The sequence below is a fragment of the Danio rerio genome, chromosome 5 (genome assembly GCF_052040795.2).
Source record: "Danio rerio strain M-AB ecotype USA chromosome 5, GRCz13ab, whole genome shotgun sequence".
NCBI classification, from domain to species: domain Eukaryota; kingdom Metazoa; phylum Chordata; class Actinopteri; order Cypriniformes; family Danionidae; genus Danio; species Danio rerio.
The window spans coordinates 37563709-37577721 of NC_141025.1; the positions used below are offsets into that span (position 1 = coordinate 37563709).

At 35.9% G+C, this 14013-nt stretch overlaps 1 long non-coding RNA gene across 10 annotated transcripts in view; it reads left to right on the plus strand.

Annotated features, from left to right (window-relative positions):
• LOC103911089 (uncharacterized) overlaps positions 1 to 14013 on the plus strand; it is an 85995-nt gene that overhangs the window by 46012 nt on the left and 25970 nt on the right. For 6 of the 10 annotated variants that reach the window (XR_015491422.1, XR_015491428.1, XR_015491427.1 and 3 more), the window contains exon 3: positions 8949 to 9016. The exons of 1 other annotated variant lie outside the window; for it this stretch is intronic. This is a non-coding gene — a long non-coding RNA (uncharacterized LOC103911089). Of the gene's footprint in view, positions 1 to 2104; positions 2278 to 2370; positions 2443 to 8948; positions 9128 to 12280; positions 13355 to 14013 lie in introns of those variants that run through there. 3 more of the 10 variants (XR_015491424.1, XR_015491431.1, XR_015491420.1) reach the window with 3 other exon arrangements.

Sequence of the window (14013 nt, forward strand, 5' to 3'; positions counted from 1 at the left end):
CTCAAAAAATGTTTCACTCTAAATAGCATTAATTAGTAGTAAGTGACTGTGACTGATTTTTTTGTTGTTGTTCTTTTTTTTTTGTTATTTGAAATAAAGGTTGTATAGAGTTCCCATATTTAGCATCCATTTATTCTTTATATTAATAGTCTGCTTGCTCAGTATAATTCCTACGCATTATACTCTTACTAAATTATGAGGGCAGCTCTCCAAATGCTACAGTACAAAGCCAGATATCACAAGACAAGCTAATTCATCTGACACTAACTACTAAGAAAATTTCCCAACGAGCCAATGGGACACAGTGGCATGTGGAGTGGAACTCTCACACATCTGGAATCAAAATCCGTTTTTAATCAAAATAGATCATATTTATCTGAAAAACAGACATGGTTTCCCATCTGAAATATGACTGGTGTTGGCACACTGATTAAATTCTCATGCAGTTCAGGTTGCTCTGCTGTTTATTTTAAAAACATATTTATATATACATAATTCAAAGACCTCCAGATTTGTTGGCCCAAGAGCGGTTGTATATACAACAAATGCCTAAATGAATTTGATCAGTGATAACTTCTCATTCACTCTCCAGGATCTTTCATTTCACTAGATGTGATTATATCAGTCAGCTAGGAAGACTATAAAAGTTATTAAGAAGGATAAAGTAACACAAAACTTTTCATTGTTTCCGTGAAACCGCTAAACCTTCATTTTCTCTGTAGGGTCTGAAAGATTTCAATGGGCCCTTTAATAGCACAAAAATAGACTTACTATTGAAGTATCAGGTTAAGATTTAATGCTTTTTTCTTGCCTTATGAGAAATTATTATACACGAAATTTCAACTTGCCTGCAGTTCTTTAAACATTCTGCATGAAAAATTGTCATTGGAGTCTCAGAGAACACATTGAGAATGGGAAAGAATGAAGAAATAACAAAGATTTTCTGATTGTTGGACACACCATAAAAGTGTAATGCTTTCAGTGCTTCACTGTCATGTGTTTTATTGTGTTCTTTTTCACAGTGTCTCTTGAATCAACCTGATGGGTTAAGTAAGGTATAAATTACATCCAGGAGGTTGAAAAAAAAAAAGCCTTGCAGGCTTATCGGCAGAATAAATCGACATGAAGCAGAAAGACTTTGTATAAGCTTAAAGAACTTTATTCTCCGAAAACAACTGTCTGGATGTACTTTATCCTGCTTATTACATGACTACTTGACATAAAACGTAAAAATCAAACTTTAACAAAAATTTAACAAAAATTATCATTTCTTTTATTAAAACAATGCTGACAGAAAGAAAAACTGATGAATAGAGCATATACTATCCTACATATTATTCAGTCACAAAATGAAGCCAACCAGAATTCAAAAAACGCAAAGCTGACTGAAATTAAAATGGCTAAATGGAGCATACACTAACCTACAGTTCATTTTATTTAGTCAGAAGATGCTACCAAACAGTCAAAAACAGCAGAGTGACAGACAAATTTTCAGTGTGGATTTATGTATGTGAACGTATTTTCACGGAAAGATGAGCCTGTGTTATATGTTTTTACAGTTGTTATCTGGGAATAACTTACATTGGAGTGTCACAACAAACCTGTCAGAATCAAGTATTCCAGATAGCCGTGTAATAATTTGTGATAATGACCAACCAAAAGTACATTATCCCTGTTTAATTGTTGGCTACTTTTTCTATAAGCAAATAATTAGATGCAAAATGTTAATTTGTGTACAAATATTTTTTCGTCAATGTTTGCAGTAAATAGCAATAGATGCTATTTACCTTTACTGAAAATAACAGTATTTTTATAAAGTGCAAGTAATGAAGTATTCTTTTTGCATCCTATTTGCAATAAATGTATTTAGAGTTTGTTTACTGAAATATTAGCAGATATATGCGCCTCAGCATTGAAAAGCCTCTATTATAGGTTTTTGAAAATGACCTTCTACTGTATGTAACACAGCTCTAAGTGAATGAAAACATCCTGCTGAGGTTTAAATCTGAAAGTGCACCGTGTTTAAACTATCATTTTTTTAATTATTATTATTATTATTAAGTAGACGACTCAGAGTCAAATAAGTTAATTGTGTTGGGTTTAGATCTTTCCTTGAGCCGATGTCGATACACCACCAAATATGAAGAACTGACTCTGGTAAAATGTGAACACGCCTTTCCCTTAAGACACTGGCGGAGCACGGGGGATTACTGGACTGATCATGACGCGAAGATGATGATCACTGACAGATGGAGATTCAACTGCGGGAAATAAAGGGTTAAAGTTTATTTTCACTATAACACCAAAGTATAGCCAACCATGTGCTGTGTTTGTTTCTGTATGAGACTATTATGTATGGCACTTTTTCAGACTGACAGGAACTTTGTCAGTAACTGTTACAGCTCATATGGACCAGTCTCTTCTTCTTGCGGATCATAACATGTAAGTGTGATTAAAATTGTTGCCTCCTTTTGTGTAGTTTGCAAAATATGTATTTAATTGTGTGTTGTAACTTGTAATCACAGCGGCTTGTAATCACTTATCTATTAACGTATTTGATTGTGCGTTGTAACTTGTAATCGCTCTGTATACAGCTTTTCAAGAGTTTACACTTAGCTGATGATTGATTATAAAGCTTGTTTGGCATGCTATCCTGGGAGAGAGCCCTGAGCTCATAAGATCCTTGAGCCCAGGGCTCCCTCCCGTTTGCAAGGTGAGAGGGGAGTTTGAGCTCAGATGGATCTCGAGAACTCTCCTGCTCTAATGAATAGATAGTGATTGCTCTTAAGAGATAACTACTTAGGTGCATATCTACTGTATGTTGCCGTTGGATTAGTCGATTACCTTAAGTTGTATGTTTTTGGACGGTGGGATTAAACCAGAGAACCAGGGGGAAACCTACATGAGGCGAATGTGTAACTCTGCACAGAAACATCGGCTGGCTTGGTAAGGACTAGAACCAGTGACGTTTTTGCTGTGAGGCAACAGTGCTAACCACTGGGCCACCATGCCACCCATCTAGGAAAGGAGGAGAAGTAGGGGTGGAAGGGGGGATTCTTAAAAACTAAGATGGCTGTTATATGAACCTTCGGGTATTCATGGTGGCTTAGGAATCGTCTAATTGGTGAATCATGAATTGAATAATGTGGGACCAGCCACAAGCAATCATAATCACATGATCCTCTCAAAATTAGTCTATAAATAAACTTCCCTTAATAACGTATCTATTATAGATCAGTGCTTGTAATGTCTCTCTCAGGTTCAATCTTTATGGGGCTATTCACATATTTCGTCCAAAATCACATTGAAAATGCGATGCTTGCTTCTTACTTTACCAATTTAAATGCGTTCCTGAACTCCCAATATTTACTATGGCCACCATTAGCTAATCCTACACGCACGCGGTGTGGTAAATTTTCAAAATAGTTCAACTTTAGCCACTGTGTTGTTGTTATTACTTGGGGTAGTGGTGAAGAATAGAGGAATATGCTGGTGTTTAACTATAAAAAAGTATGAATAATGCCATGCTGAGTTTAAATTAGAAAAATTTTGCAAAAGGATGCCATTTTTCTACACTCCCCTAACCCTTTTCATACATCCTTTCTTTTAAATTACCCATTAGGCAGTTAAATTACACTTTTTGAATTTTATATTTGCAGTAATATTGCAGTTCTATTAATACCATTAATAAAAGTAAAAAAATAATAATAATAAGTGAATAATAACATTTTCAACATCTATAAAAAAGATGAAGGATGACAGAAGCTGTGTTTTTATGAAACAACAAGAGAGCAACTTTGAAATTCCCTGTTGACGTTAAATAAATAAGTGTGCGCAAAATATTGAATAGTTTACATATTTTATTAGCTCACCAAACGCAAAGCTTTCATGAAGAAAAACATCATTTGACATCAGTTACCTAGATGGACCTGTTATCAGTTACAGCTGTGTAATTAAGCTTACCTCTGTAATATTGGTTTCTGAGTTCGAGAAGAACATAAACCTCATTACAGAAAAAAGGAATTGGAACAACAAGTCAAGATCATTAACCGTTATTAACATTATTACTATTTTAATTCTTTTTCAAATGTTTCCCAAGCGATGTTAAATAGATCAGAGACATTTTCACAGTATTTCCAATAGTATATATTTTCACTTCCTCCTTCCTTGTTTTCTTGTAATAAAAGTATTTTATTATTATTATTATTTTACTAAAATAAAGATTAGGCCTTTAAATTACTGTTGGCCAATATAACATATAAAAAAATATGTTAAACCAACAAAAAATTTCACATGAGGGGCTAATTTGCCAATTTATTTATTTTTATTTTTTTATATATATACCTAAAGTGGTATAATTTGAAATATTTGAAAGTTACGGAAATCAACCTTAGGGATTACTATACAATGAACTGATGTTGGGGTTTTTAACAGCAGTCTATACATCACTCGCTCAGACAGCTGACACAAAACATGAATGCAGATATGTAGTCTGTATTATTTTGCGTTTGTTTGTACATGCCCTGTCTTATTATACTTAAATGTCCTGTTAAATGTGTACAAATTATTACAGGCAGAGTTTAGCTTGTTTGACATCTGCTCCACTTGTGCCTGCCTTGATTTGTTCAAGCAAATGAGAACGAACATCAAGCCATGCCCAAACAGGCAGACTGAGGATTTCATCTAGAGGAAAGGCAGTTAAGTTCATTTCATGTGATCGTAAATTTCCCTTTCGCTCCTTCCCACCTCCAATTACTTATGACTTGACTGTCTTGAGACATAACATTCCCTTCAGATCTCTCTCAGATAAGTCTTTCAATGGAATTTGCTGCGTTACTAAACTCTGTCTATCACACGTCACACGCAATTTCTGCTCTCAGACGAGCGATGAGGGTCTGATAAGACTGATGAAGTAATGGAGATCTGGTATCACATTCTTGGAAAAAAAAAAAGGAGAAGACACAAGAGTTTCAATTTACCGTTGGGTGTGCCTTTAAAAGCATAGTTGTGTTTCATTGTAGTGTCTTTTTTACATTAATTATTCATAAGTCAACCAACTTACCATATGAAATGGATCTGAAAATCATATTCCTGGTTTTATTGTATAATAAAGCTGCAACTGCCAATTTGTAAGAGACAAAATGCTGGTTAAAAATGGAATGGAAGATAATAGTGTAAAACGTTTGGTGTATCTTTAAATCAGTGGTTCCCAAAGTGGAGGTCGGGACCAGTGTTGCTGAATTTTTCCAATCCAAAAGCTGTCCAAAACCCTCCCAACCGGACAAAAAAACTATTAAATTATAATATTAGATTAATCATTTCATTTATGTATATCGAAATTAAACTGCTTACACTGTAAAACCCAAAAACCATTTGAGGAAATCGATTGCAGCAAACCTCTTAAGTTCAAAAACAAATAATGAGTACTGTAAACTTAATCCATTTGAGTAAATGAAGCAACTTGAGCACAGTAAAACCCAATAAATAAAGAGAACTTAAACCAACTGAGTACTGTAAAACCCAATAAATTAAGGCAACTCAAACCGTTTGAGGAAACCGATTGCTACAAACCATTTGAGTTAAAAAAAACAACTAATACTGTATGAGTACTGTGAACTTACTCTATTTAAGTTCACAAAAAATGAAATTCTGCCTTATTAATCCAGCCTCATTACCTTGAACACTGAGTTCAAAACTCTTTTCAAATAAGTAGAATTAACTTTCAGTGAATTTTGAGTTTACTACACTCATTTTATTTGATAAAGTTGACTGTTGGGTTTTAAAGTATACTTTAATAATCATCTTTTTTTTTAACTATACAGCAACCAACACCAGCAGTCACAGAACCACAACATAACCAGATCACATGCCCACCTCTCACCCACACACTGCTCTTTTTTGTATAAATTACACTACCTAGAGTTTGTTTTACTTTGGAAATGGGGTATAAATTCGTCCCATTTGGTGTTTTAAATTCTTTTAAAAATAATTAGGTGCTGCTTGTCAAGCAGACAACTTTTTTTTCAATTGGGGAAAAAAAATGATCGATAAAAGTGTTATGATATACCACTAAGTTTAACTGCAAGCACTGCATGATGCGTGTACACACGAAATTGGCAGGGACGGAGGGTATGTGTCCCCACCAATGTCTACCAATTACTGAAATGTCCCTATACCAATAATCTAATGGACTTCAAAATAAAATAATGTTCTGTCAACCCTTAGTAACCTACTTGTGCATAAATGGTTAAAGTCAAGTTTGCTATTAGTTCACTATAATACTATTATTAACCAAGGCTGTGTAATTAATCAAAATTCAGTTCGAATTTTGGCCTCCATGATTATGAAAAAAACGTGATTATGAAAAACAATAATTGGGATAAAGCAGTTAAATTTCATCACACACCTCTCTAAATTTCTCTACATTTATACCTCCTCAAAGCCAGATTGCAGTAAAATCATCTATATTGACTTTTGCAGCATGGAACATGATTCATTAATTGTTATTTGTATTATTATGTGTTTATTTTGTATAATTAAGTACTTTATTCATGTTTTAAAAAGTGAATAAACATTTTGCACAATGCATGCACTCAAGGGATATATGTCCCACCAATGTCAAGAGTGAATCTATGCCAGGGCCGGAGTGGGACACCTTTTCAGCCCTGGAGTTTCAAGCCTCAGACCGGCCCACCTCAGTTCACGACTGACTATATTAAAATAAGGTCATTTCCAAATCAGTTTCTAAATGACACTATCACGTCTTTTTTTGAAAAAAAACAGCTGCTTTAGAACTTCAAATGTTCAACAACCCTAACAGTATTATATGTCTTAACAATAAAAACGAAAACAATAAGTTACTCTAACGATGATCGAACCCGGGTCCGCGGCATCTTAACCTAACATGCTAACCGCTGGACCACAATAGCTGTGTTCAGAATGGAGACACAACTGAGTTTTATAATCATTAAAAAGATGGAAAGAGAAAAGTTGTGGTAAAATAATGAATAAAAAGGCTGTGGTCAAGTAAATAAATAAATTTAAAAAGTGTGACTGCTGAGAGCAAAAGATTCTGGAGCTACGGACACTGGCCCTCGCGGCCAAAAAACGGACCGGCCCACCGGGAATTCTCCCGGTCCTCCCGATTAGCCAATCCGGGCCTGATCTATGCCCTTGTCAGATTTGTACGGGAAGTCAGATTTTGATACAACTTTGATTCACTTCTTCTTCCGGGTGGTCCCATGCGGTTTGCGATATTCCGTAGTGTCTCTGTGTGAATGAGAGCGTATGGGTGTTTCCCAGTGATGGGTTACAGGTGGAAGGGCATCCACGGTGTCAAAAATTTTCTGGATGAGTTGGTGGTTCATTCCGCTGTGGCAAGCCCAGATTAATAAAGGGACTAAGCTGAAAAGAAAATGAATAATTGAATGATTAGTCTTGTGCTGTAAACATTGTGCTCACCATTCTTAGGTTAATATTACTATAAACAAGTGAATAATGACTATAAAAAATAATATAGTTGTTAGGTTAGACTGTTGCACTTTTTTGTGTTGTCAATAAGTTTGCTTATATAGTTCCTATTAGTGTGTGTGTGTGTGTGCACTGTTTGTATGTTTATAACTACCTCTAAGAATTGTGGGGGCTCATGAGTCATTGGAATTGTTATTTTGGGAGTTGCGAGCTAAAATGTTTGGGAACCCCTGCTTTAAATGAACAGCTGATTTTTATTAGTGTGTTTTTTTCTCATTGATTATTAGTAAATCAACCAACATGTCATATTCTGAAGGAACAATAAGGACACTTAATAAGGACAGTTTTATATTTTTACAGTGAATTTTTACAAAAATACATTGTGTGGGTGAAAATTATCTTTTTTTTTTCTTATATGGCAAAAATCATTATAATATAAAACTTAAAATTGTGTTTCTAGACGATATTTTGTTCATTTTCTACCATAAATATATCAAAAGTACTTTTTAATTAGTATTACAAAGAACTTAAATTAGTCAAATTTAAAGGCAGTTTTCTCATTATTTCTTTATTTAAATTTTTTACAGATTTTTGATATTTACATACTTGTATCTTGACCAAATATCATCCCATCCTAACACACCACACAATAAAAGAGAGATTGTTTATTTATCTTTCAAATGGTGCATAAATCTCAAATATTGTTCTGGTTTTGTGGTTCAGGGTCATAAGTGTGCACTCCTGCTTTTATTATACTACAGGGATACTAATGGCAACCAGTGAATTAATAAAATGCTTAAAATAAATTTCAATTCAGCGTAAATCAAAAACTTGAACCAAATGGATGTCATGATAATCAAAGTGTATAATAAATTGTTCTAGCAGTCATCAAGCACTCGTCACAGGAAATAATCTGACCTGTGTGGGTGAGGGAGCCCAAATCCCACAGGCCATATGGTGTGTAACGGCAGCGAAGACACTGATACTGATGACAGAGATGGACACAAGTGAAATCATTGTGTCTGGGAGGCAACAGAAGAGCATTTTTTTCTCTAATTCTGTTATATGTCATCATTGGATTCATTTTTAGACCATTTTGTATGATAGTGCGAGTGTACAGTCCTGATGAGGACAAATGCTGTAGGTTTTGTGGACATGAAAGGCTTCATACTGCTTTTAAGGCTTTTAAAATGTTTATAAATGAAATGGCGCCTCAGTGCTATAGGCTTTACCATGTCTTTTAGGATGTGTTTGTTTACTATTGGCTATACAGAAGAATCAACTTTTAGCTGATACAGTGTGTCCAGTCTCTGTTTAAAAGCAGATGCTTCCTTTCTAGTTGAAGTTGAAGTGATTATTTTAGGTGTGAATATGAAATATCTATGTAGAATTTTTTGATTAGTAAAACTAAAATATAGAAAGGCTCATATAAAATAGAAGGTTGAATAATGTTCTGACATATTTTTTTCTTCTTCTAGATGGTATTACATGGACTGTGCCTTCTAAAGTCGACTGCAAGATGTTATTCAGATCTGACTACATCCCAGTATGTAACACCCACCATTCATTCATTCATTCTTTTTCTTTCGGCTAAGTTCCTTTATTCATCAGGGGTTGCCACAGCGGAATTAACCGCCATCTTTAAAATCTGTTCCTGTAAAAACCACTGCGAATGAAGTTCTGCACAAGACTTTTGGCCAGCGGAGAAATTAAAATGGTCGTGCCCAACTGAGTCTGGTTCTCTCAAGGTTTTTTTTCTTCACTCCCATCAGGTGAAGTTTTTTTTCCCTCTCCGCTGTCGCCACTGCCTCGCATGGTTCAGGATTGGTAGAGCTACGCATCGATGAATTGGCTCTTCAGTGTTTGAACTCTCAGTAATTAATAAATCACACTGAACTGAGCTAAACTGAACTGAACTGAACTTAAACACTAAAACCTGAATCACACTGTTCCAGTTACTGAACCACACTGTTCCAGTAACTATGACCATTTATGTGAAGCTGCTTTGACACAATCTACATTGTAAAAGCGCTATACAAATAAAGCTGAATTGAATTGAATTGTATAAAATTCAAGTGGAATTCGCAATATTGCTTTTTTTTTTTTTTTGCATTTTGATCATTTTGATCATCAGTTAAATTTAGTTTGGGTGAGCATAAAAGACTTTTTCTCAAAAGCATTTCAGAAATCTTACTATAAATCCATACTTTAAGGAAATCTTGGTGTCTGTCTTTGTGCATGACTTTGCATTCATGAGACTCTGTTAGAGCTTCTGTTCATTTTAACTCAACCAAACACATTTTTTTCAATGGATCAAGCTTAATTAACCATGTAATGCCTAGAAACCCCACTAAAAGTGTACTTTGTTTTCACTAAAGGTGGGCATACACCGTGCAATTTTTACTGTTGTTTGAGCTTGTACATGATTTTTGCCCATCAGGAGAAGTAACACTCATACGGTCATGGCTTTTACTGTGAGGAGCTTCCTGGCGATTTTTAAACTTATCAAAAAAAAAAAAAACTAAAACATTCAGGAACTGTCAGTCTGAACAGTGTGCGGTTGAATGAGCCAATCTGTCGATCTATCTGAAGTTGACCAATCAGGAGGATAAACTCACTGAACCGCGAGTGCTGGATGATGGTCATGCATGACAGGGTCATCAGAGATGATAGTTTACAGTGGACTAGGCTTTATAATTCACACACAAGAGGTTACCAGGAACCCTGATGTCCCAGTGCTAAAAATAACCTATGTTTGTAACAGTTATTCACAGCTTGTATCATTAATATGAGAGAGAGTGATAGAGAGAGAGAGAGAGAGAGAGAGAGACAGAGAGAGAGAGAGGCCCTAAATTTCTTTATCTGTCTATGTTTTGTATAATTTTATACAATTGCTTACCAGTCCATAATGTCGTGTCCTATACTGTGTCACTGCATGTGAATCATTTTTACACTAACTCACTCATGAAGTGTGCATTGACATACGATCTTCTGACCATTAGTATTTGCACTGTGTACACTGAATAACTGGAATGAAACTCTGATTGTCTAAATGACCACTACTGTTGCAACAAACACAACATTTACTTCCAACATAGGCTCATTCTGAAAACGTTTGTTGTACAGTTGGCGGTTGAACTGGTGAACTGAACCAGAAATCGTGTGAACTGTACCCCAGACCACCTCTTTCAGGCGGACTCTAATATGGTTCGTTGGCGCGCACATGAGTTCAGAAGACACGTTCACACTAGCTAAACGTACCATACTCTGACGGAAACTAATCAAAAAGTGCTAGTGTGAAAGCACCCTTAGTGGCATTGCATCAGTTTTGCACATTTGCAAAGGACACATTCTTACAAAACAACAGCAAAACACTGCATTTATAAAGTGCGCTTCACACATGTGAGTGGGCTTCACAAACCACCTGTAGAAACTCTTCTCACCAAAACCCCCCCTCCCCTCCCTTAACTCTAGCACTTAATTCTCCAATAAGCACAAATAATTTATTTATTTAATGAGCACTTCTTGAGTGTATTGCCTCTTTTTGTTGAATCACTGAATGCCTCCTCAATTGTAGGACGCTTTAGACAAAATCGTCTGCTAAATGACTAAATATAAATGTAATGTAATCTCTTAGTCACTGCCATTTGATAGTCTAGCATGATCAGGAAGTAAACATAAATCTCCTTCTGCAGTCTGGCAGAAAAAGAAAAACAGCATTACAGCATTAGATCAACACCGGGATCAGAAAATGATGACTGAATTTTCATTTTTGGGCGACTGTTGACTTTAATACTCTGTAATCAGTATCTGAAAACTGTTTAGCATACATTGTTATGGCTATAGTATTATACATGTCATATTGGGAATTTTCCTCGGCTATCCAACATGTTCGTTTGATTACAAGAACCGACCGCTCCGTTATTACCTTTCAGTCTCTCCGAAACCCCAGAATTAGAGTTTGTGACCAAACGTCTGTTTGCATGTAACACGTCAACATGATGTGTGTTTTATGGTGACACTCTCCAGCATTTGCATGACCAGCATCCCATGTTTCCCTCTGACTTGTTTAGGGAAGGTAACCAGGCAAATAAATGCAAATTTATCACTGCACAAAAGATTGATTTCAGGGTTGCCGGAGAAGAAAGGGGCGGATAGATTTTCTTCTCCGTTTTCAGAGCTAAGTGGCTCCGAGACAAGAGCAGCATGCACACGAACATCTCATATAACCGCACACACACACACACACACACACACCGCACTCATTTCTAAATGCTCTCTCTTTATCATGGCTGATGAAATCATATTTCAGACCTTCATTAAGAGAGCTAGGATGAAATAGATCATTTAGAAAGAAAACACATCGCTGGACATTTCCTTCATCTGGTGGTTTTTCTCCGTTCTTTCATCAAAGGAGCAACATACACATTTTCATTCTTCACGTCTCTCATATTCATTACCCAGAAAGCGAGTGTGTGTGTGTGTGTGTGTATGTGTGTGTGTGTGTGCACCTTTATTCCTCTGTTCATTTTGAGAGGATACAGCTGCTCCTTTAGATTTTCCAAACATCCCAAAACCAACCTTTTTATTTATCCAAGAGTGTGAATTACAAACAGCTGCATGCAGTACAGTGTGTGTGCGTGTGCACGTGTGTGTGTGTGTGTGTGTGTGTGTGTGTGTGTGTGTGTGTGTGTGTGTGTGTGTGTGTGTGTGTGTGTGTGTGTGTGTGTGTGTGTGTGTGTGTGTGTGTGTGTGTGTGACCCCTTCATTTCCTGTGTCTGTGTAAAAGTTCCTGCCGATTGTTCCTTAGGGTAGGAATCAGAGGCACAACCCAGCGGCCAACCACTTCCGCCAAAGACTCGCACACCCTTGTCCTGTCTCTTCAGCTGGAGCTTCACACAACAAGCGGAGAATATGAAGAGTGTGTTTGTGCCAATCTGAAAAAAAAGTTGCTTTCTATTTATTCTGAATCATTGTGCAGTTGAACGAACAGTGAAGAGACACACAAAACCACATTAAATGGCGGCGCAGATTGCTTCCGTGGCCGCATATAGTCCTCCGTCTTTGTGTTTTGCGCATTTGTGTGGGTGTCGCCCTGTTCTAACCGTACATGAACTTGATGACTGTTTGCTTTGGAAATTAAATGCTATTTCTCACAGCATACCCATTCTCACTTGCGTACATGTGCTGCTGTCTTGCTGTCACCGGGTCTCTTTTTCTTTTTTCTGTCCGTCCAGCAGGGAATTGTAAGGCAGCTCTTTGAGTGTGGGTTTGTAACAGGGCTCGGCTCGGCCTCTATTTGGCTCCCGGTGCTTTTGGCTTGAGTCTCTGGCTTCATGTCTGGCTGTACTCTCTGCTGAAATGGTTGGCCGTTGCATTAGCGCTGGATTAATTCAACAACTCTTTAGTCTGTTAGTTGACTTTATTCTGTTGAAATCTTGTTTGGGTTGAACACTACCGTTCAAATGTTTGAGGTCAGTGACATTTTATTGCGTGTTTCTGAAATTGGTTTCTTATGGAGATCGAGGATTTGATCAAGGAAATTCTGTAAAAAATGGTAATAAGGTCAAATATTATTACAAAATTTTAATTACTTTGGTTTTTTGTTTTAAGATTTTCTAAAATGTGAATGTTCTGCTTTATTACCACCTGTCAACATTGGGATGTGAAAATAAGGGACCCCATCATCCCCACCACCCCCACCCCCTCTCTAAAAAAATTTTTTAAATAAACAGTTGAAACTGTCAGTAATATGCTTGTATTAATTTATTTGTACTATTGATAAATGTTATTATTCACAAAAGATAGAATAGCATACATTACACTGTGAAACCCAACAGTCAACTTTATCAAATAAAATGAGTGTAGTTAACTCAAAATTGACTGAAAGTTAATTCTACTCATTTGAAAAGAGTTTTGATCTCATTGTTGAAGGGAATGAGTTAGTTAAATACTTCATTACTTCAACTTAAAGGAAGTAAGTTCACAGTACTCATATAGATTAGTTTTTAACTCAAATGGTTTTAGCAATCGATTTCCTCAAACTGTTTGAGTTGCCTTAACTTATTGGGTTTTACAGAACTTAGATGGTTTGAGTTCTCTTCATTTATCAGGTTTTACTGTGCTCAAATTGCTTCATTTACTCAAATAAAATAAGTTCACAGCACTCATTAGGATTAGTCTTTAAACTTAAATGGCATATTGCAATCGGTTTCCTCAAATGGTTAGAGTTACCTTAACTTTTTGGGTTTTACAGTGTAGAAAACCTATTAAACCTTATGAAATTAATAGCTATTGTAAGAAATGGAATCAAGTTATCAAATCTCATTAATCTTTTCTTCACAGTATAAACCTTCTGATTAAAGACAGCAAATGAATCTCTCATTTAGATTTAGTTTGATTACATTAAATAACAGTGGTGTCAGTTTAAAAATGAACACATATGTCATGAAAGCATTTGGTTATTTTCCTAAATTTTAATACTCATTTAAGACAAAATGTGTTGTGTTTAAAAGAAAACCTACTTAAATATTCTTCTTCTTC